At 43.1% G+C, this 24,453-nt stretch overlaps 1 long non-coding RNA gene across 1 annotated transcript in view; it reads left to right on the forward strand.

Moving 5' to 3' along the window:
• The window catches only part of LOC142831283 (uncharacterized), a 38,007-nt gene that overhangs the window by 12,199 nt on the left and 1,355 nt on the right, over window positions 1-24,453 (forward strand). The window contains exon 2 of the long non-coding RNA XR_012906996.1: window positions 23,403-23,493. This is a non-coding gene — a long non-coding RNA (uncharacterized LOC142831283). The remainder of the gene's footprint in view (window positions 1-23,402; window positions 23,494-24,453) is intronic.

Raw genomic sequence — 24,453 nt, forward strand, 5'->3', positions numbered from 1 at the left:
AAGGTTTCATAAATATTTTGAAATTTTTGATATTAACTTTTATGTGAAGAAAATGAACAATTTCACAGCTCAACCTAATTGTTCAGGTGCCATTTATAGCAATAAATAAAATACACTAGATAATGTATGCTGCCTGTCAAAAGGGATATAGAAGGCATAGAAGAGTGAGACTATTCAATATTTTCAGCTGCTTATTGCTGTGAAAATGCTTTTATATATAAAAAATAATCTCTTTAAAAAATGGATACTCAAAATATGGGCCCCTATGGTGAACCTCATTAAAAAGATTTGACTGTGTGGTACATAAACTTATAACGGTGACAGCATGAACTGTTTCATTTACACAGCCTTTTGAATGCACCACTGCAATAGAAAATTTATTTTCTGAGATTATAAAAATCTTGTCTTGACATTTAGAGAAGCAAATAATTCCAGTGCAATGCAATCAATGTACGGGAATCCTTCATGGGGAAATAAATTCATCTAAATTACTTACTGCAGCTACTCAGTTTATATAGTTTCTTTTTTCAGAGACTCTATATGAAAATTTGCATAACCTAATTTGAACACTAAATCTTTATCCCTTTCTGTAGTGTTCTTTCATACTATTATCAATCTTTCCTGAACTGATTTATTGTAAACATCTTCAAGGGTATTTTTATATCCTTTTAAATGCCAAGGAAATTGAAGCTCCTAGGTATTTTACTTCTGACAATTTAGAATGTGTGTTTTGAAAATAAATATCACACATTTGTTATCTTTAAGGGTATCATTCAGTCCAACTGCCATTGAACTCAGTGCACTTTGAGAACATTCAGCATGTGATGAATATTTATCTGAACAGGATAGATTTAAGCATGTGCTTCTAAGCTTTCCTGTATTGAGGCTCTGGTTTGCATGGAGGTTTGTTTGACCAGTCTTCAGTGGAAGCTCCCACCATACTAAACATAGGTGCCTTTAGGAAGCTGGTGACCTATCCTTCATATCTTTCTCCTAGGGCAGGGTGGCCACTTCCCTGAGTTTCAGGGAATCCATATTTTTTATATCCGTGTGAGAACTCTTCTATGGTTGTGGGAACATCAAACCACAAACACAGGTTATTTACTAATATGTCGAGGGTTTGCTGTAATTGTTTTGTACAGTTCTTACTGCCTCCGTAGCAAAACCATCACAGCTGGCACACTTAATTAGGGTTGGAAACATATGTTCAAGAGAGACCCAGAACTGGGAGAGAGAGGGTAATGCAGGTCAGGATAAACAAGCATTGGTCAAGTAGCATTGTGAAACTTGAATAGCACTTTTGTGACTCCAGTCAGAGCTGTCACTTTCTGAATTACATGAGTACTAAAATTCCCCATATTCCTTGGAAATAGATCTAAAAAGCTTTTACACTTTTCTATATTCAGAGAAAAATGCTCAATCTGCAAAACAAACTGGATACAAAAAACTTAATAAAATCCTTCTAAAGAAGAGAGTGATCACCTAGAAAACATTAAAATGCTATGCACCATGGATCACTGAGTGTCAAGTTCACTGCTCTGTTATAAAGGAAGCAATCAAATTTGTGTTACCAGTACATGTTGCTATGGGTAATAGAAAGAAAAGTCAAAGTATGTGGTAGAGGGAGTGAAATTTTATGCTAAGCACTGAAACCAGCATACAGGGGGTTTTAAACTATGCTGCTGCTAAATGCTATGTAGGAACAGTTTAAAAAACTCGATGGGTTTTTTTGTGAAGAGGAGATCCCCGCTCTGGCTAATTGAACTTCAATCTCTTTATTTGAGTGTATCCCCCCATCTTCCCTTTCTTGCCATGCACACCTAATGTAGCATGAATAATGCAGTGTAGAAGCACATAGGATCACAGGATGAGAAGGGTTGACAAGGGTCCTCTAGATATGCATAAAGGTATTTTCTTGCATCAGTACAGGCTGCTGTTACTTAACAATAGCTTTAGTTCTGAGAACTAAGTGACATTCTCTTAGCAAAGTTTTGTAATAGAGAAAAGGGTTTTTTTTGTTTAATGCTTCTAAAAACACATTTAGGATCTGATTCTAATTCAGGCTAGATACTGCAGTGGGCTTTGGTTAATGCCCTTAAAAATGATATGCTAAGCTGAGTACTCTGTGCACATCAAATCAGATGACAAACTGAGGCTCGTTTTGGACATTTGTGTTTAAAATTCTCAGAGAGAAATCCAAATATGTACATGCAAATAAAGAAAATAACCCTTACTGCAGAGCAGTCCTTTGAGTTCCAGAGGTGAGTCCATCTGTATGAGGATCTTGGGAGACTGCTTTCATACACACTCTTCTCTAGAGAAAATCAAATGCCTCTATTTTTTAAACTGTTTTCCTTAGATGGTAGAAAGAACCACCTTTTCAAAGTGACTAACAATTTTGGGTTCCACAGTTTCTGGGTGTCCAACCTGAGACATATTAAAGGGTCTTGATTTTTCTCAATGTGCAGCACTTTCTGGCACCCATCTATTTCTGAAAACCCTGTCCCTTTAAAGCATCTCAGGATGGGAAAAAAATGAGGCCCCTGGAACCATTAGTAACTCTTAGACATAGTGAAAGCCTCCCCCCCTCTCATTCTCCCTGAGGGTGTGTCATAAGATCTGAGTAATGTACAATACCATGCTTTAGCACTTGTCTCCCTGGAGTCAGACCACATCCATCGCTATGGAGATACAGCCGTGATTCACAATGGTTTTGAATTTCTAAGGTGTCTTCTGGAAAATCCATGACTGTAGTCCAAACTGACCTTGTTATAGTCTCCAGAGCAATGGTACAAAATTTCCTGTATTTACCTTACACTCTGAGTACTTATAATAAGGATTGATGTCATTATTTTGTGAATTCATTCTAGATCCAAGTATGTTCTATGAATAAAACCTTAAAACACACTTTGTATGCACGATATTAATCTAGTGTTATAAGCCCACATATTCTCCATCTGAATATTTGCATTCCACTTTATTTTATTTACTCCAAGCTACACTTGGCTTCCATCGCACTTTCCCAAAATAAACTAATATAAATGAGTACAGACTTTCCAACTTGATTTTTATCTATAGATTATACAAATGTTAATGCTGGTGATGGCTAAGTTCTCGGGCACTGTAGCTATTAAAATTAATTTCCCTCCTATAAAAATGTGAGTGTTCACTAATTCCTGTACAAAAGTTAAGTGATACATGTTATCTTTCTCACAAGTATCCTGAATGGGCATGGCCATAACTGAAATTTCATTCTACAGTTGGCATAAATTGTCCATAAGAACCTTGGAGGATTGAGGATTGTTAATCAAAGCCAGTGTGAGGGGTGTGTGCTTTTGTTCCATTTGATCCAAAAGTCTGTTTCACTCAACTCTGAAAACCAGACTTATTCCTGCTCAACATAGGAACAATGGAAGGTTGCCTTAGCAACATGACAAGCTGTTTCTGGCTGTTGCGTTGGCAAAAAGAGACAAGACAAAAATGATATATAGTAAGAAAAAAAAAAGACGTTGACATTTTGGAACCAGAAGAAGTGTTAGCATCTATTCGGCTTTGTAAAGTTTTCTGTCTGGGTACTTGTCAGCTTTGACCACCTATCCATGTTCACATCTCCTTTGTGGATTCTTTTGGAGAATGTTACCTTGAAGGAGCAAAGAAAATACTTACGCTTTGAAATATCTCTGTTCATCTTTTCTGATGCTGACAAGGGTTTACCCTTTATATCTTTTTGTACTGTTAACAAAGGCAAAACCTTCACAAATTATCAGGATGTAGCAGGAGGGGAACTAGGTTCATTAAGTGGTTCCTTAACTCACAAAACTTTTTACTTTGGCTTTCCACCTGGGCTTTCTGAACAAGTCACATGATGAAATTTGCTCCTCTACTGCCTTCTAGTGAGTCATTAGAAAATTGTAGCCGGATCTTTAGTATTTTTTCTTCTCTCACCAGCCTCATTTGCACTCAGCATACCAGAATTGGGATGTAAAAATTTGTGTGGAATTTACAAATCTCTGAAAAAAGACTGTTTTGTTTCTTCACAGTGGTAGTTTAACACAATGAATGCAAGTCATCTCACATTGATTAATCAAAGTTCATTTGTTTAAAAACATCTATCCTATGTGTGACTTTTTGGACTCTTTTAAGTGAGAGAATGTTGGAAAGCCGACAATGAAAAGTACACTGGAGAATGGAAATAAGAGTATCAAGACATCTTAGAGCAATGGATGTGCTATTGTAATGGACTAAATTGTCAGTCCTAAGCCAAATTAGTAAAAGGGAGCTGCTGTTGTCTATATGACTATGGAAACAAACTACAGAGAGAATGCGAGAGAGCATTTTCATGGCAAAGCATTGGAATTTTCTTGTGATTGGGCTTTACACAGAACTATTCTCTCTACTGCAGCACATAAATAGATTGTGTCTATAAGCTTTAGGACTTCATTGAAGGCAGGTAGCCCTATGGGAATTTTGGCTGAGTCAGTCAGAATTCTCCTGGGAACAATGGAAGTAATGCACACTTGAATGGGAGCCCTGCCAATGTCTGAACAGTTTGCAGTGTACACTCTGATCAGTCATCTAGCTTTGACTCATAGGCCATGCCTGGCCCACCCTTTATTCTGCCTCTTGTGGAAACTAACTCTGGCGTCAGCACTAATTCAGTGGTACCCTTGTGACTGTAGCTGGGATTCCGTCAAGTGTGCAAATATGGAGAAAGCTTCTTGCGTCCCCTTCTTTGCTTGTGCCCCTTGCAGGGCTGACTGCAACCTGTCTGCAAACTCTATGTGAATAAGTGCCCATTTATGGACAAAATCTGTAACAGATCTAGAGAAGTCAGTTTGTCTATATCTCATTTTTCTGAAGCAGCAATGCCTCAAATTGAATGCACCTATCATTTTGCTTGGCCATAGGTCTGAGCATAAGCTAGGGATGTGAAACAGGGTTTCTTTGTTCCAGAGTTTATATTTGGAATTCTCATTATGGTTTTATTGCACTCAAGGAAAAGTTACGGAGTCTTTCTTATGGCAGCACCTGGACATTCAAATGAATGGTAATCAGTGATTGCATAGCCTGTGGGTTACACTGTAATTCAGACTGGTGTATACTGAAAACTTACTTTGGCATAGCTACAAGTCTTAGAAATGAGAAAAACCCACCATCTTGTCAATGGAAGGATTCTTCTAGGTCAATGGAAGGATTCTTCCATCAGTCTAGCTACTGCCTCGTGAGGAAGTTGATTAGGTACAGGTATAGGAGAACTCCTCCCTCTGCTAGTGTCTACACTGAAGCGGTACAGCTTCAGTGATGTAGCTTGCTGCTGCAGTGATGCATTTTAAGTGTAGACAGAGCCCTACATGAGAGTTATATACTGTTAATTTGTTCTTTCATTCAAAGGCTTATTCTTACTATGTTTCTTTGTGGGTGAAAACCTTGGCTCAGCTCAGAAAGACAACACCAACAGGGGTGGGTGTAGGCTACATCCCTCTGTCGGCAGAGGGATGTAAATGAAACACTTTGAAAGTGCAAATGAAGTGGGGATTTAAATATCCCGCGCTTCATTTGCATAATCACTTAATGGCGCTCTTTCAAAAAAGCTCTATTTTGAAATTGAAACCGCGGTCTAGACACGGCTCTTGTAAACATGAGGTTTACAGGATCTTTTGAAAAAGCGCCTCGTTTTTGAAACAGCTGTGTCTAGACCACGGTTTCAATTTCAAAATAGCGCTTTTTCGAAAGAGAGCCATTAAGTGATTATGCAAATGATGTGCGGGATATGTAAATTCCCACTTAATTTGCACTTTCAAAGTGCTTCATTTACATCCCTCTGCCGACAGAGAGATGTAGTCTAGACATAGCCACGGTATGTGATTGTTTTCCACAAGAATACTTTTCGTATGGTAGAAGTAAGGGAGACAAGACATGACAGAAAAGCCATTCTTTTGTCTCCAAAGTGGTAATGTTGCCTCAGGATTGAAAGAGATCAAAGAATCCTTAGGTAACATTTGAGGAAGGCTGGAAATTTCAATCAAAGCATTTATCAAATACTATGTAACTGCCACTTATTCTAACATGGTTTTGACAGATTTGTTCTTGCATCATCAAAGATGTTGAGTCATGGCTCATTTCAAGGTAATATAAGCCTCTTCACATACATTCCAATTCAATCATGGTTTTGAACTTCGCAGCAACAATGAATGCATCAAAAAGGAAAAAATATAAAGATCAGGAAAGGAAGTTGTTTTACAAGCAAATAAAAGACATTCTGGATACATATAAAATCACCATTATTGTATTACTTATTCTGGAGCTAGCAAGTATATCAGAAAACAAAATAAAACACCTACACTTCAAGACCTAACTGACTTACTGATATTAAAGTTCAGTTCTTTGGGATTCTAGTGCTAGCATCTTGTGTCTCAATTACAGCAAGACAGAGGCAAGAGCTTGTAGCAGCATTCTGCATGGCTGGAGACAGATGAGGGTCATCAGGCTTTGGCCATCAGAAAGAACAGGAGTAGGAGGAATTCTACACAACCAGAAACTTCTAATTGATACAAGTCTTCAATATGGAAACCGTGGAAGATATGTCTTAAGATCTAATTGGTCCGAGGGAATGGAGAGATACATGCAACAAACCTGTGGATGGATGGCAGCTTGACCAAACCTGTAAGAAAATTAAGTTTGTCTCCCAAAGATCTACAGTTGTCCTGGACGACATGATTCTTTTTGTGGATTCCATGCTCAGAAGAACTGAACCTATCTGCAAGGGATAAGTAGACAACAGGATGGAGTGATGTCTTCCTAGAACCAAGACATGAGACATCACTCTAAGATTAGATATGCTCTGAACTAGTAGCGCCCTGCACGAATACAAAATTTCTACCCACATCCCCATACACTTCCACAAAAACGAATCGCAGATATCCACATCCACGGATGCAAATACCCATGGATATAAAGCGGCTATACATGGATTTTCAGGGCTCTATCCATTAGTGATGATTCATATCAACACTGATGACATTGTCTCAAGGGATAGCTTACAGATAACAGATGGCTTCAGGGGAACTCAGAAGTGTGACAAAGAAGAATGTACAAAAGATAATTTCCCTGTTAAGTTGATTAAGGTTTTACCATGTCTGAAATTCCACACAAGCATTCCTTCATTAAACACTTAGTGTTAGTTACAGCCAATACATCATTATATATATATATATATATATATATATATATATATATATATATATATATATAAATATATATCACCCACATATTCTAGCAACAATACAGTTACAAGCATAGGGTGAATTCTCAGAACGGGCGCAGGCACAGGAGACATCTTTCATTCATGATATGGTGATATGGCTCCAAAGGTGTAAGGAAAAGCTCTGACAAAAGGGCTACGTCTACACTGGCCCCTTTTCCGAAAGGGGCATGTTAATTTCACAGGTCGTAATAGGGAAATCCGCGGGGGATTTAAATATCCCCCGCGGCATTTAAATAAAAATGTCCGCCGCTTTTTTCCGGCTTTTAGAAAAGCCGGAAAAGAGCGTCTACACTGGCCCCGATCCTCCGGAAAAAAAGCCCTTTTCTGGAGGATCTTATTCCTACTTCAAAGTGTAGACTTCAAAGTAGGAATAAGATCCTCCGGAAAAGGGCTTTTTTTCCGGAGGATCGGGGCCAGTGTAGATGCTCTTTTCCGGCTTTTCTAAAAGCCGGAAAAAAGCGGCGGACATTTTTATTTAAATGCCGCGGGGGATATTTAAATCCCCCGTGGATTTCCCTATTACGACCTGTGAAATTAACATGCCCCTTTCGGAAAAGGGGCCAGTGTAGACGAGCCCAAGCTGTTGTTTTTTAAGTGTATCCTGTAGGGTACGTCTACACTAGCCCCTAGTTCAAACTAGGGAGGCTAATATAGGCATTTGAATTGCAGATGAAGCCTGGGATTTAAATATCCCGGGCTTTATTTGCATCTTCCCGTCCGGTCGCCATTTTGAAATTTCACTAGTCTGGACTAACTGCAGGGAGCTGGTAGTTCGAATTAAAGCCCTAATTCGAACTACCTGTTATTCCTCCTGCAAGGAAGTTTAACGGTAGTTCGAATTAGGGGCTTTAATTCGAACTACCGGCTTCCTGCTGTGTGTAGCCACAGGCAGTTAGTCCGGACTAGTGAAATTTCAAAATGGTGACCGGACGGGAAGATGCAAATAAAGCCCGGGATATTTAAATCCCTGGCTTCATTTGCAACTTCAAATGCCTACATTAGCCTCACGAGGGAGAACTAGGGGCTAGTGTAGACATACCCATTCAGACTAACTCAGCTACCCTCTGAAGCTAAAAATCCCCTAGACAGCTTTGTTTTTTATACATTACTAGCTTTACCTGTCCCGTTGCTACGATAGACATACACTCAGGTTGGCCTTTGCGTCTACACTCTTATGTTGACAAAGTGGCTTGCTTTGGTGACAGAACTGGATGTAGTCTAGACGCTCTTTGTCGACAGAAGCTTTGTCAACAAAAGCCTGTAGTCTAGATGTCCACACACAGATTGTTCCTTCCTAAGTGGAGTACTTTGCATTTGTCCTTATTGAACTTCATCCTATTTACCTCAGACCATTTCTCCAATTTGTCCAGATCATTTTGAGTTATGACCCTATCTTCCAAACCAGCTACAACCCCTCCCAGTTTGGTATCATCTGCAAACTTAATAAGCGTACTCTATATGCCAATATCTAAATCATTGATGAAGATATTGAACAGAACCAGACCCAAAACAGACCGCTGCATAACCCCACTTGTTCTGCCCTTCCATCATGACTATGAACTATTAGGGTATGTCTACACTAGAAAGTTAGTTCGAACTAACGGACGTTAGTTCGAACTAACTTTCCTATGCGCTACACTAGCGCTCCGCTAGTTCGAATTTGAATCGAACTAGCGGAGCGCTTAGGGTACGTCTACACTACAGCGCTAGTTCGAACTAACTTAGTTCGAATTAGTTAATTCGAACTAAGCTAGTTCGAACTAACGCATCTAGAACTAAAAACTAGTTCGAACTAGCGTTTTGCTAGTTCGAACTAGTAAGTCCACATTGAGTGGACTCTGAACAGGGCTTAATGATGGCCGGAAGCAGTGCCGGCAGGGCATAAAAGGAGGACTTAGAGCATGGAGATACTGTCTCAGGCTAGCCGAGGGCTGTGCTTAAAGGGTCCCGACCCCCACCCCGGACACACAGTTCTAAGGGGTGCCCCGCTTGCAAAGAAGTTCTGGCTTGGAGTGCCCTGAGTGCCCACACTGGGCACATCACACCACTCGGCCATCAGCCCGGCTGCACTTGCCGCAGGCTGCCATCTGGGGAGAGGGAGTAATTGGGGGGCTGCAGGAGAGCTTCCACCCCCAGAAGCCCGCAGAGCCAGCCCAGTCCTCCCCATCGGGGGCTCGTACCCCATTCCTCCCTCACCTTCTTCCACTTGCCCTTCCCTAGCCCCCCTTCTTATTGATGTACAAAATAAAGATAACGTTTCTTCCAACATTGACTCTGTCTTTATTGAAAAAAACTGGGGGAGACTGGGAAAAGGAGGTGGGAGAGGGGAAGAGAAAGGCTGGGAGAGGGGAGGGCAACTAACATGATCAGGGGTTGGGAACAGGTCCCAGATGAAGAGAGGCTACAGAGACTGGGACTGTTCAGCTTAGAAAAGAGGAGACGGAGGGGGGACAGGATAGAGGTCTCTAAAAGCAGGGGTTGGGTGGAGAGGGTGCATTCAGAAAAGTTCTTCATGAGTTCCCATAAAGAAGGACTAGAGGACACCAAAGGAAAGGAATGGGTAGCAGGCTTCAAACTAGTAAGAGAAAGTTGTTCTTCACAATGCAAATAGTTAACCTGTGGAACTCCTTGCTGCAGGAGGCTGTGAAGGCTACAACTAGAACAGAGTTTAAAGGGAAGTGAGATCAAGTCATGGAGGTTGGGTCCATGGAGTCCTATTAGCCAGAGGGTAGGAGTGGTGTCCCTGCCCAAAGTTTGTGGAAGGCTGGAGAGGGATGGCACGAGACAAATGGCTTGGTCATTGTCTTCGGTCCATCCCCTCCAGGGTCCCTAGGGTTGGCCGCTGTTGGCAGACAGGCTACTGGGCTAGATGGACCTTTGGTCTGACCCAGTACGGCCATTGTAAGCTCAGGGCTCAGTGTCGGGGGTCTCAGTGGACCCCCTTGATTTTCATGCACACCTGGTCCTGGGTGGCCAGGCTGGCAGCTCTCCTGACCTAGCCGGCCACTTTCCTGTGCCTAGTGCGGAGATCGTGGACGAGGTCCACGATGTCCGCACTAGCCCAGGAAGGTGCCCGCCTCTTGCGGTCCAGGGCAAGCTCCCGGGAGCCGCCAGCCTGGTCCCGGCAAGAGGGGGTGGGCTGGGGGGCATCGGGTGGGTGGCTCTGTGCCGTGCCAGGTGCAGGGTCTGCTAGCTGGGTGCTGGCAGGCTTGCACCTGGCACGGGCACCGTAGCCAGCCCGTGCCCCTTTAAGGGGTCCGGGGCCGGGAGGGGGGCATAGAGTTTCCCTGGTGTTGGCCAGAGTGGCCACCAGGGAAACCTGGGGAGGGCTAGCCTCCCACTAGTTCGAACTAAAGGGCTACACAGCCCTTAGTTCGAACTAGCTAGTTCGAACTAGGCGTTAGTCCTCGTAAAATGAGGTTTACCTAGTTCGAACTAAGGGTATGTCTACACTAGAAAGTTAGTTCGAACTAACGGACGTTAGTTCGAACTAACTTTCCTATGCGCTACACTAGCGCTCCGCTAGTTCGAATTTGAATCGAACTAGCGGAGCGCTTAGTTCGAACTAGGTAAACCTCATTTTACGAGGACTAACGCCTAGTTCGAACTAGCTAGTTCGAACTAAGGGCTGTGTAGTTTGAAGCCTGCTACCCATTCCTTTCCTTTGGTGTCCTCTAGTCCTTCTTTATGGGAACTCATGAAGAACTTTTCTGAATGCACCCTCTCCACCCAACCCCTGCTTTTAGAGACCTCTATCCTGTCCCCCCTCCGTCTCCTCTTTTCTAAGCTGAACAGTCCCAGTCTCTGTAGCCTCTCTTCATCTGGGACCTGTTCCCAACCCCTGATCATGTTAGTTGCCCTCCCCTCTCCCAGCCTTTCTCTTCCCCTCTCCCACCTCCTTTTCCCAGTCTCCCCCAGTTTTTTTCAATAAAGACAGAGTCAATGTTGGAAGAAACGTTATCTTTATTTTGTACATCAATAAGAAGGGGGGCTAGGGAAGGGCAAGTGGAAGAAGGTGAGGGAGGAATGGGGTACGAGCCCCCGATGGGGAGGACTGGGCTGGCTCTGCGGGCTTCTGGGGGTGGAAGCTCTCCTGCAGCCCCCCAATTACTCCCTCTCCCCAGATGGCAGCCTGCGGCAAGTGCAGCCGGGCTGATGGCCGAGTGGTGTGATGTGCCCAGTGTGGGCACTCAGGGCACTCCAAGCCAGAACTTCTTTGCAAGCGGGGCACCCCTTAGAACTGTGTGTCCGGGGTGGGGGTCGGGACCCTTTAAGCACAGCCCTCGGCTAGCCTGAGACAGTATCTCCATGCTCTAAGTCCTCCTTTTATGCCCTGCCGGCACTGCTTCCGGCCATCATTAAGCCCTGTTCAGAGTCCACTCAATGTGGACTTACTAGTTCGAACTAGCAAAACGCTAGTTCGAACTAGTTTTTAGTTCTAGATGCGTTAGTTCGAACTAGCTTAGTTCGAATTAACTAATTCGAACTAAGTTAGTTCGAACTAGCGCTGTAGTGTAGACGTACCCTAAATGACTACTCTCTGAGAATGGTTATCCAGCCAGTTATGCACCCACTTTATAGTAGCTCCATCTAAGTTGTATTTGCCTAGTTTATTAATAAGAAGGCCATGCAAGACCGTATCAAATGCCTTACTAAAGTCTAGGTATGCCATGTCCACTACTTCTCCCTTATCCACAAGGCTTTTTATCCTATCAGAGAAAGCTTTTAGACTGGTTTGATATGATTTGTTGTTTACAAATCCATGCTCGCTGTTACCTATCACCTTATTATCTTCCAGATGTTTGCAGATGAATTCCTTAATACCTGCTCCACTATCTTTCCTGGCACAGAAGTTAAATTGTTGAAAGGCTCTGGCAGTAGGTAGGCAGTGGAAAAAGGCTTCAGAACAGCTACCCCTGCTGGAGCTTTTCAGTGAGGTGAGGAAAGGTGCAGGCAGTGGAAAAAGACTTGAGTCTTTTCCTACTGCCAGAGCTTTTCCCCACTGCAGGCAAATACTTAACAAGACACTGCAGTGCATATGGGAAGGGAAGATACGGGTGAGTAGAGAGCTGTGTACACATTCTTAGATATATACTTCCACCATTCTGGCATGGTGTACACAAGCAGCCAAACCAAGTTATCAGGCATCACGGCATCCAGCAGGCTTGAGGAGGGATATGAAGGTGGGTAATGAAATGATTGTACAGAAGTTTATGTGGATCATCTCCCTTGGCATGTGGGGCTGCATGGGAGAAAGCACAAAGTTGCCTGTTTGAAATTTTAACAAGTGGAGCAATGGAGGCTACTTATGGAAAGTTAACTGTAAGCTCACCTGTAAGGCGCTGCTTGATGTGATAGGGAACAAGGTTCCTAAACTCCTGGCAAGGTTGCTAAACTATTTAGCAAACTAGATAAGGATCTGAATGCCTTACACAGGACTGGCCATGCTGTTGGTGATTAGAAAGTCATTTCTGTGGTTCTGGACTCAGTATCTTCCCCTTGATCATTTCAACAGAGAAAATGCTGGCAGTGTGGACCTACAAGGATACTTTCCTGTCCTCATACTTAATCTGTCCTCAAACTGTAATTTATGCCTTTAAAAATCTCTTCAGTGGATTCTGTCACTAGCTCTACTCCAGCCCTTTCTTCTATTGAAAACTGAATTAGGATTCCATGCTCCAGTTTTGGCTTGTCTCAACACTAAACATATCTGTTTTGTATCCTTATTGTTTGTATCCAGTCCCAGTTTTAGCTTTGTCGCATATAAATCAGGTACAGACAAAGAAGTGTAATGATAGATTCTTAGATAAATCTCCATGTGCCATTATAAATCATTGCAAAATGCAAATCAAAAGACAAATTCTTCTGAACAGAACAGCAGACACCCTCTTAAAGCACTCTTGCAGCTAGTTTCTTCTAGGCCTGGATGAATTTAGGTATTCTGTCTGTTCTTGGGGAACGCTGCAGTAGTTAGATGAGCTCTGAATGACTTGGCAGCTGGCACTTAGCAATCTTATTGTTTAACTACAGAGCGCAATTACTATTTATTCACCATGTACTGCAGTTCATTTAACCAGCTGAAAGGCTGTTCTGAGTTACATGAGCAATAGTTACTGTTCATTGGAGTGTTTAGAAAAGAGAGGGTGTCAAGTCTACATCCTTATGAATTCTAACAGAGTGTATTTGGTATGTAAGAGTAGTGAAAACATGCATAAGGTTTTTTTAATTGAAATTTCATTAGTTCAAATGGAAAGTAATACTGTGAATGGCCTATAATTAAATGGATCTGAATTTTTACTGATTTTATTTCATTATATATGTTGCTGTACTGTTTTTATAATCTACTCTTGAAAGTTTTATTAGAGAACAGAAACATAATAGTGTGGTTAGAAGAAATAAGGTTGGTAGAAGCTAAAGAAAAATGTTAAGGAGTGTAGTATTATGATTTTCCATATACAAAGAGCCATATATTTTAGGTAAGAATGGAATTTATTTTAGATTATGAGAATAAGAAAAAGAGAGTACCAGAGAGTCTCCATAAGAAAGTACGCACAGTATGTCTCCTTGAAAGTGTGCACTGAGCTCTACCAGTCAATATGACTACCTACCATCACATTCCTGGAAGGAATTGTGATGGTGTCCTGACCCATATTGGGGTCTCAGAGGTTAATGGATCCCTAGGGAGACTGTGCAGGAGGCAACCGATTAAGGCCAGGCAGACCCATACAGGAAGAGCTGCAGTACAGAACAGTGGCAGTAACTCCCTGGAGCCTGAGGAGGGAGTGGAAAACTGGTTACCTGGCAGGTTGAAGGCAGCCAGCACCCTGTACAGAGCAGGGTGGCAGGCAGAGACCCAGAATGTTAAAAGTAGCTCCTGGCAGGCGCAGGTATCTGCAGACTGAGGCACTGAGTAAAGGGCAAAGAGGGTTCTGGGGCCATGAGGAGTGGCTCATGGAGATCTACAGGGGAATCTTGAGGGGATTCAGCAAGTGGTAGCCATATATAGGGTCCCTGGGCCAGGACTGGAATAGTGGGTCTTGCCAGACCCTTCCCACTCCAGTTGCTACTGAGGGAAGTGGCTGGAAAGATATTGGAAAGCCTCCAGAACAGGGAACTCAGAGCATAATGTGGGCTGAGGTCTGTGTCACTGAAGTGTAGACATAGCCATTGTCTTCTCGTGCTCCCACATCTGTCTACATCCATCTGTTGTCTGTTTTCTTATAAGATTGTAAGCCCTTGCGGCAGGGACTGTCTTTTGCTTCTGTGTTTATTCAATGCCTAGCACAATAGGGTCCTTATCTATGACGAGAACCCCTACACACTATGGTAATTCAAGTAATACATGTTTGCTGAAAGGGAACACAATAAGATGCAAATACAGCTAAAGCAAATCTGTGTTCAAATTTGTGAGAATATCCAGATTTTTTTCAACATTCATCCAATTCTATTGCATGCATGCACATGTAGAGAGTGAAAGAAGTTTTACCTTTATTATTTATTATTATTAATAATAATTAATAAATCACTGATTAGAGGATCTGACTACCTCCCGAAAATTTTGTTTCAGTGTGTTTTGTAGATTAAGGCACACATTTTCAAAATTACAAAAGGGTTTATTCATTTTTACTTCATATTTGCTCAGACATTTTCGACAAGTTCTATGCAAAAGCTGCATGAAAACTGCAAAATCTCTCAGGATTTGGCCTTCTGTTCAATTGATTAACTTTGCACCAAAAACTTTAATTAAGAAGACCTTTAAAGAGTTGTTTAACATTACAAGTCCACGCCACAGTCAATGCGAGCAGCATATATTCCCTTTCAAAGAAAAGCTGTTGAGATGTAATTCATCTTTATGTCATGCTATCTCTGCTGTCCAGCCTGTGCTGATGACTCACTCTATAGTCTTGTGGCACTTTAATAATGCAGATTGTTGGGGACAATATCAAACTGTCCTCTAGAATTGCCTTGAAGTTTTAGAAATAGAATTTAAGAAGCAAATGATCCCAGGAGAAGCTATTATCTGCTCCGCTCATAATCTGATGCTAATATGAGATTCTGTCAGACTGCAAAGTAGATGAATCATTTTCATACAGAACTTCAAAATGACAGCACATAGGCTCATGATTCTGTGAAAATACAGTTGCTAATATTATGGATGCTGTTGTGCTGAATTCACTTCCTGTACATTTGCACTCCCCCAACATTAGAACTTGCTGTCTCTCCCTCCCCCAAAAGAAGGCAGTCTGCAGCATAAATCAGCTCCACTGGTTAATCACCTTACATTGTTTTGTACTGTTAGCCACAACTGAAACACTGATAAAATGTGCTTTATGCCAAGCCTGCCACAGAAAGTTTATTTTAAACATAAAAAAACCTCCTGACTTTGTACTGTTTTTATAGGTACATTCATGGTGGATGTGTTCCTGGCACCACTGTGAATGGTGAAATCCGTGAATTCTGGGGGGAAAGCAGCTCCCAACCCCTTCAGAGAGCTCCCTGCGGCTCCTGAACTCACCACAGCTTCCAGGAACCATGGGAAGCTCCCAATGGGCGCTGGCTCCAGCCGTGAGTTCCCCACAGATCCTGGCTCCTGCAGTGAGGGGGGGAGGGGAGGGAAAGGGGGCTGACAGCCGCTGCCACAGCAACATGCCTCCCCCCATGGCTGCAATCTCCCCAAATCAGGGTCTGGGATGCAATGGGGGAGGTGGGAGAGACACACGAATAGTGATTCAGCGAATTGCAAGGGTGTTCTGTATGTCTAATGACACCCAATTCAATTTTAATAACAGTTTAACCTATAAACCCAGTCATGTTCTGCAAAACGGTGCTATATCCACTTACTCTGAAGCAAAGGCACAAGGAAGCTGACAGCCTCTATGGGACCTCTACCCCTACCCCTCCCAGCCCTCAGCTCTGCCCGGAGCATGCAGCATGGCACTCCAGCAGCGATTTAAAGGGGTGGGGGCTCTGGATTCCATTGCTGTCGTAGTAGCAGTGACGGCAGCTGGAGTCCCTGGCCACTTTGAATTACTGGGCCCTGGGACAACTGTCCAGTTTATACCCCCACCTCCCTATCAGTGGGCCTGCAGGGGCAACATACGCAGTAGAATTCAAACTCCTCCCTTTTTCCAGGCTTTAATTCTATAAACACATAAGCAATAATGAAATAAAATGTCCCACTCAAACCTTCACCTCACATTTGTTTCTTCTTAGGATTCCCAGATGCCCTCTCTCAGGGTGTGTCTACATAGCACCTCTTGCACAAAAGGGATCCAAGAAGGAAATGCAAATGAGAGCGCAGCATATGCAAATTAGTGCTCAATTTGCATATCCTCTTGCAGAAGAGGCTCGTAGTGTATACGTAGCCTACTAGAAGTGTTTCGGTAATACACATCATAATCCATATTCATGAAACTGGCCAATGTGAAGTTTGTTCGTTTTTATAATAGAATGTTTTGTATCTGTTTAAATAAAATGAAAGCATGTATTTGTGCACCTCTATAAAAATAATTGCTAAATTTTTGGGGACTTTTCCACGATGGGAAATTCCAATCCTGCATATCATGTGTACCCAAGACTCCCATTGATTCCAGTAAGAGTTTGATTGTGCAATGAATAGAGAAATTGATTCACATTCCCTGTATTACTTGTGTAGGAAATACACATCAACTTCCTCTCTTGTAAAGTGTAAGTATCTGGAGGTTTGGTTCAGAGGAGTATCTGAGTGATAGTGTGGGAAAAATCTCATTTAAAAAAAACAGAGTCTGCAAGATTTCTGGCACAGTGAGGCACAGATTAAAGTTCATTACAAAGCTTATTCAAACTTTTTTTAAATGTAGGAAGAATTTAGATTTTTGTCTACTTCAAGTTGTTGCTTATTATATGTGAGCTTATGTATTCATCTCAGATAGTAATACACCATTATTAAAGTATAAAATATAATTATCACATTGGTTTACAGTAAGGTGGTTTATGTAAGCCATTATTGGTTAATAATGTGAATTGTCATCAAAGGTTTGATTTTTCTTCCACCGAAGAGAATGGGAGTTTCGATACTATCTTCAATGGGAGCAGAATTGTCACTTAATATTAGCTTGTGCTCTTAAAAATGCATGGCCATACTATAAAAGGTCTCCGATTAGGTTATATTTAGATTTGCACATCTAATGTAAAGAAATTTAGATTTTGTTTGACAATTAAGGTGTCGTAAATATGATGCTGTTCCAATATTGAAGTGTATTTATTTAAATTTAACACTTCAAAGAGTCAAAGCTTCAGTAAGAATGCTACCAAAACCACAATCAGATATTTAATCATGCAAAACTTGGTACAGATAGATATAGCTCCCTAGATTTAAAATCATACAACTGCTGTTTTTATTATTTAAGTTTAGTGAATATGGTCATTCTGACACTGATGTATGTAATATAATGACATTTATGTATGTAATATAATAACATTTTTTCCATGTTAATCATTAGGAAATAAATAAGACAATCTTGTTACTAAATCAAGTGGCAATTTCACAGCTAAAATTTCTACCATGGTATTTAAAGTTCATGTGCAGACCCAGGGCAGAATGGTCTTGAGCTCTAGGCTTCTCAAACACTAGTGGCTACTCCCTGTTTCCAGGGTTACTTTCTCCTCAGAAACAGATGCATTACATCATCACCCAACCCTGAATTAGAGAACTGAAACTTGCTAATTTAGAATTAGTACTAGATCAGTCAAGAGATGCAGAGACAAAGATCTCCTGAATAAGCAAGTGATGCAGGCAGCATTCATACACAGTACATTAGCTACAGCACAAGAATTTATGGTCATAGTGCCCAGTAAGAGAAAATATATCTACCATTTATGTTAATTGTCCCACTTCTTTGCTAGACAGTCATATCCATTTACTGAAGCTCTCTGTAAACATCAGAACCTTAGATAAAACTGCTATGCAAATATCAGCAGGCAGCAACACAGACTAAAGACTAAGATAGTGATGGAAATGTAGCCGTGTTAGTCTGGTGTAGCTGAAACAAAATACAGGGCTATGTAGCACTTTAAAGACTAACAAGATGGTTTATTAGATGATGAGCTTTCGTGGGCCAGACCCACTTCCTCAGATCAAATAGTAGAAGAAAATAGTCACAACCATATATACGAAAGGATACAATTTAAAAAAATGAACACATATGAAAAGGACAAATCACATTTCAGAACAGAAGGGGTATGCGGGGGGGGGGTAAGGAAGGTAAATGTCTGTGAGTTAATGATATTAGAAGTGGGGAAAGGTAGATGTCTGTGAGCTAATGGTATTAGAGGTGATAATTGGGGAAGCTATCTTTGTAATGGGTAAGGTAGTTGGTGTCTTTGTTGAGCCCCCCGCGGAGATTGTCGAATTTTTGCATGAATGACAGTTCAGAGGATTCCCTTTCAAGTGCAGATTTGAAAGTCTTCTGGAGTAGGATGCATGTAATTAGGTCGTTGAGACAGTGTCCTTGCTGGTTGAAATGGCAAGAAACTGTTTTTTCTTTGTGATCCTGTCTAATATCTGTTTTGTGGACATTGATCCTTTTGCCATTTCAGAAGACTTTCAAATCTGCCCTTGAAAGGGAATCCTCTGAACTGTCATTCATGCTAAAATTCGACACTCTCCTCGGGGCGCTCAACAAAGACACCAACTACCTTACCCATTAAAAAGATAGCTTCCCCCCAATTATCACCTCTAACACCATTAGCTCACAGACATTTACCTTCATTCCCCCCCCCCCCCATTGCCCTTCTGTTCTGAAATGTGATTTGTCCTTTTCATATGTGTTCATTTTTTTTAATTGTATCCTTTGGTATATATGGTTGTGACTATTTTCTTCCACTATTTGATCTGAGGAAGCGGGTCTGGCCCACGAAAGCTCATCATCTAATAAACCATCTTGTTAGTCTTTAAAGTGCTACTTTGTCCTGTATTTTGTTAAAACTAAGATAATACTGTCCACTGAAATGAAGTGGAGAATCCCTATTAGTTTATCCTGGCCTATAATAAAAACCTTGCAATGCCAGAGTATGCTCTTCTAAACTATATACACCCACAAAGTTTTGTACTGAGAAGCCAGATGAAGACATTTAGATTGATAACTCAGTTAGATTAATAATTGGCTATTAGTAACCTTTACTTATGATTTTTTACATACTTTGTTTAGAAACCAAGCTGCAGCAAGTAATTATTTTAACTGATCCTTCCTTTCCAGGATCCCCGTCTGACACATTTGACACTTCTTTTATTAATTGTGGTGGCTACATGGAGCTTGGCTGGCCAGAAGTGTAAATTAGAGCAGTCTTGGGGCAACTTTAACTCTTGTGCTACCTATGACCATGGGTAACTGAGAATTGTTGGAGATGGGGAAGGGCAGCAGCCCCCTGTCTCCTACAGTATGTCTTCTTTCTTCTACCCACTCCCAGCATGGCCCCTTTGCCCCCTACATTGGGACATTATGAGAGGCAAAAAGCGACTACTTCAGCTCCACATCAGTGTGTAATCCCAGGACACAGCAGGCATTTTCTGCACCCTTTCCTACCCTTCCCCTCTTATCTGTAGAGCAGAGCAGAGAAGCACTACTACTTCAGAGATCCAGGCCTTCTGAATCTCTCTTAAGGGAAAGACCTTCTGTAGAATTGCTAAATACCTCACTCATGAAATCTGAATTTAGTACTTCAATTGCAACACTTATGGTTAAGCATTATTCCCATATTAATTTGTTAACAGCTTATGTCTAGTAATCCAAGCAGATATATATTTTTAATCGGGAAACAATTACAGTTTGTTTCCTTCAGAGTAAAATAATAAGACATGATAACTCCTCTTTTGCTGAGAGACAAAAAAAAAAACCCTTCAAAATCTCACTCAAAGGGAGTTTATCTAAATTCCAAACGAACCCTTTGTGAGTTTAAGAAGCTACATGGTAAACACATCTAACAGAGAGTGATTAAATGGTTGGCAATATATTGTGCAAAAGTTTAAAGGCTGGGTCAAGGTAAAGTGGTTGAGTTATTCAGGCTAAGTCTATACTGGCACTTTATAGCGCTGCAACTTTCTGGCTCAGGCTGTAAAAAAATAGCCTCTCACCTAGTGCAGCAAATTACAACATTTTAAAGCACCGGTGTGAACCAGACCACAGCCCAGGGAGCTGCACTTCCAAGGCTGTTAGCTACTCCCCTTGTGGAGGTGGTTTACACAGAGCACTGGGACAAAGCCTCAGACTCAAAACAAGTTTGCCCTACTACACTTTGTCTTAGGAAATCATCAATGTGAATAAATTATGGTTTTGACAATGAAGTGGAAAAAAATGAACTAGATTACTGGAAAAATCAATAGGAAGGGGCAAAATTTTCAGCAGTACAGCTGAATCTTAAAGAATCATGCTGTAAATGCCACAAAGATTTCTTCATCGTCTTCCCCCCCCCCACTCCCTCCCCCCACACACACATGACAGGGTGCAGAAGTTTTGTGAAGAAACCAAGTAGGGTCTGAGGGTATGTCTACACTCCAAAGTTAATTTGAAATAACAGTTGTTATATCAAATTAACTTTTATAGCGTCTATACATGCAAACCGCTATTTCAAATTAAATTAGAAATAGCACTTAATTCAAATTTGGTAAACCTCATTCTATGAGGAGTAACTCCAAATTTCAATTAGCTAATTCGAATTAAGTGCTGTGTAGACACTTAATTCGAATTAGCTGGCCTCCAGCCCTTCCCAGGGTGCCCTGGTGGCCACTCTGGGCACTACCAGGAAAATTTACTCTCCTCTCCCTCAGCCCCAGAGCCCTTAAAAGGGGTAGAGTCAGGCTACTGGGCACGTGAGAGCCAGAGGCCTGCCTGTAGAGAGCCAGCACTGCCAGCCCCGTCATGAGCCACGCAGGCACTGCCAGCCCAGTCCCCCCGCCCAGTCCCCCAGCTCCCAGGGGCCAGCCAGGGGCCGTAGATGGCGCACGCCCACCTAGACTGGTGCAGAGATCATGGACCTCATTGAGGTTTGGGAGGAAGCCTCCAATGTCCATGATCTCCGCACCAGGCGGAGGAATTGTCAGCCGATGGTCAGGCCAGTGTGTGTGTGTGTGTGTGTGTGTGTGTGTGTGTGTGTGTGTGTGTGTTATACACCCGAGACTTCAACTGCTAGGACACGAGGTCCTGTCGCAGCGGGCGGCCTTAGGGGAGACTGACGGGCACCCTGAGAGGTTTTACATCCATGTCTTTAGCCGCTAGGACCGAGGTCCCTTCGCAGCAGGCAGCCAATAGGCTGACAGACGCCCCAAAGTTTGCAGGGAGAGCTTATTACACCCGTGTCTTTAGCTGCTAGGACCGGGGTCCCTCCGCAGCAGGCAGCCTATGGAAGGCTGATGGATACCCCTATGGATCTGCCCCCTGGAGGCAACACGATCCAAATGCCCAGCTCTGCCTGCATCTGTGTCTGCCTTATGACGGTCTGAAGTTCTTTTAAATTGTGCTTGGTTCTGTTACAGCAATTGAAGGAGTCAGGTTAAAGCTTAAACAGTTACAGGTTTATTAAAGAAGCTTATAAATCATATGGTTACAATGGCTATTGCTCTATTTCTTAACTTCTAGCAAATACAGATCTTAAAATGGTTACACAGGAAAAAGGAAGATAGAAAATAATGGTACCTAGTGACAGCTTAATCTTTAAAGAGCTCTATTCTATGCATGCACTAAAACAAACGGACACATATGGGTACAATTTTTACCCCCTTCTGCGCCTCTCGACTCTAGTGTGTCAGGCCAGGGTCGGTCCCTCAATTCCTCGGAAAGACGAATAGGAGGTGGGCGTCCCCATGGAACCTCGGGAGGCCAACCGGTAGGAGGCCAACCCGGCCAGCAGGTATATGACAGATTGACACTCAGAGTGAGTGTGCTGCTGGACCCATCTTTATACCCATAGGGGCCCATATCCTCTTTCTTATCTAAGATGCCAAATTGTACTGGTCCGTCTTTGTGATGCCAGTTCTTACAAGGGTGTTTCAAGTAATTTACACTTGTAAGGGAGAGATAACTAAATTAGGAGTACTGGACATTCTTTGCTGGGTGGGAGATTCCTCCCCCCAGATGAGTGTGTGATCGTATCAATATGGGTTTCAGTCAAGGGCACTCCTCGGCAATGTCTTGGTCAGTGATTAGTTTGACCACCCTCTTATCTCTGCTTACAGTTGTCCAGGGCCTCCTGTCAAAGCTTCAAAGACTATACTGATTTTACTGCTCTCTGCGCCCTGTATGCTCCAGGCAAGCAAGATGGATGTTACAAGGGGGGTTCCTGTCTGGCTACAGGAATGCTGCTGTCTGTCGCCGCATAGTGGCCACCATGGCCAGAAAGGGCCACAGGCATACGCAGGAGCACATGTGCCTCAAAATAAAATAAATTCGGCAGGGGTACACCAGGGCCACCAGGCACGGTGCCACAGCAGGGGCTGACATCTGCCCCTACTTCCCCACCCTCAACCACATCCTGGGGGGTGGGACGATCTGCACCACTCTGAGGGCCAGCAAGCAGGGACCAGAGGGGCCAGCATGGAGGGTGCCATGCCACCTGGACCCCTGAGCTGTCCTGGCACCAGAGTCAGCAGGGTAATCAGGGGAGGCCACACCAAGTAAGTGCTATCACTGTTCCCTATCTGTGGGGGGACGAACCAGGGCCTGCACGCATGGGCCATGCCTCCGACGGATCATGCAGCCACCTGTGCACATGTGGGCACGTGCCGTGCCAACATTGGGCAGGTGGTTCCAGCTGCAAGCCACACAGGGGCCATGGCCCAATAGCCACACATGTGTGTGAAGAGACCTGACATGCTCCCGACCCCGGGGCAGGACCCAGCAGGATGCCCTCCCTTCACATGCCCCCTCTGCACAGAGGCAGGGGACATCTCCCCCTCACCTCGACCGCACTATACACGGCACAGAGGCATGGGTGTGGTCTTGGGACAGCTCCCACTCCCGGAGAGAGCCATCCCGACCATGGCCTCTGTGCAAGCACGTCGACTCTGATGGTGCAGGGCACGGTTATCCTCACCTTGCAGACAGGGGCTGGGCTTCACCCTTTCTGTCCCCAGGAGGAACTGACCGCTTCTCTTCTTTCTCCACAGCCATGCCAGCTGTGGGTGCAGGGCGCACCACCCTGCCCAGGACCTCCTCCCACTCCAGAGGGTTCAGCAGATCCACCGCTACACGCCCGGGGTACAGTGAACAGCATGAGCCCCTGGTGGGGAGGACTGGGGTGGCTCTGAGGGCTCCTTGGGGTGGACGCTCTCCTGCAGGGACTCCTGGATCCTGACAGCCTCCTAATGGGCCCCGCGGATGGCAGCCTGCAGCAAGTGCAGCCGGGATGATGGCTGAGTGCTGTGGTGTCCCGAGTGAGGACACTCCAAGGCAGGACTGCTTTGCTGTCCCTCATCGAGGTAGACAAGCAAGTGGGGAACCCTGAGAACTGTCTGTCTGGGGTGGGGGTCGGGTACCTTTAAGCACGAAGCTCAGTTAGCCTCAGGCAGCAGCCGCACACACTAAGTCCTAACCTGGAGTGTGTCTAGACTACAAGGTTTTGTTGACAAAAGTGGACTTTTGTCGACAAAACTATACCTGCGTCCACATTGCTTTTGAGTTATGTCGACATAACGTCGACAAAACTCAGCAGTTTTGTCGACGTATGTAAACCTCATTCTACGAGGAATAACGCCTTTTGTTGACAGAATTCTGTCGATAGAAGGCATTATTGCATCTACACTGTCCTTTGCGTCCACACTGTTATGTCGACAAAGCGGCTTTCTTTGTCGACAGAACTGGATGTAGTCTAGACGCTCTTTGTCAATAGAAGCTTTATCGACAGTATCTGTCGACAAAACGTCTGTCGACAAAACCTTGTAGTCTAGACATAACCCTGATGCCCTGCCGGCACTGGTTCTGGCCAGCCTTAACTTTGGTTCAGGGTTCACTGAGTGTGGATGTGCTATTTCGAATTAGCAAAAGGCTAATTTGAAATAGTTTTTGTGTATAGACGCGTTAATTTGAATTAGCTTAATTCAGATTAACTATTTTGAATTAAGATAACTCGAAATAATGCTGTAGTGTAGACATACCCTGAGGCTTGATAAAAAATAAAATAACTTATATTCTTGCAGTTCCAAGGCCCATTCTCCTCAG

This window comes from Pelodiscus sinensis, chromosome 13 (genome assembly GCF_049634645.1).
Source record: "Pelodiscus sinensis isolate JC-2024 chromosome 13, ASM4963464v1, whole genome shotgun sequence".
Lineage (NCBI taxonomy): Eukaryota > Metazoa > Chordata > Testudines > Trionychidae > Pelodiscus > Pelodiscus sinensis.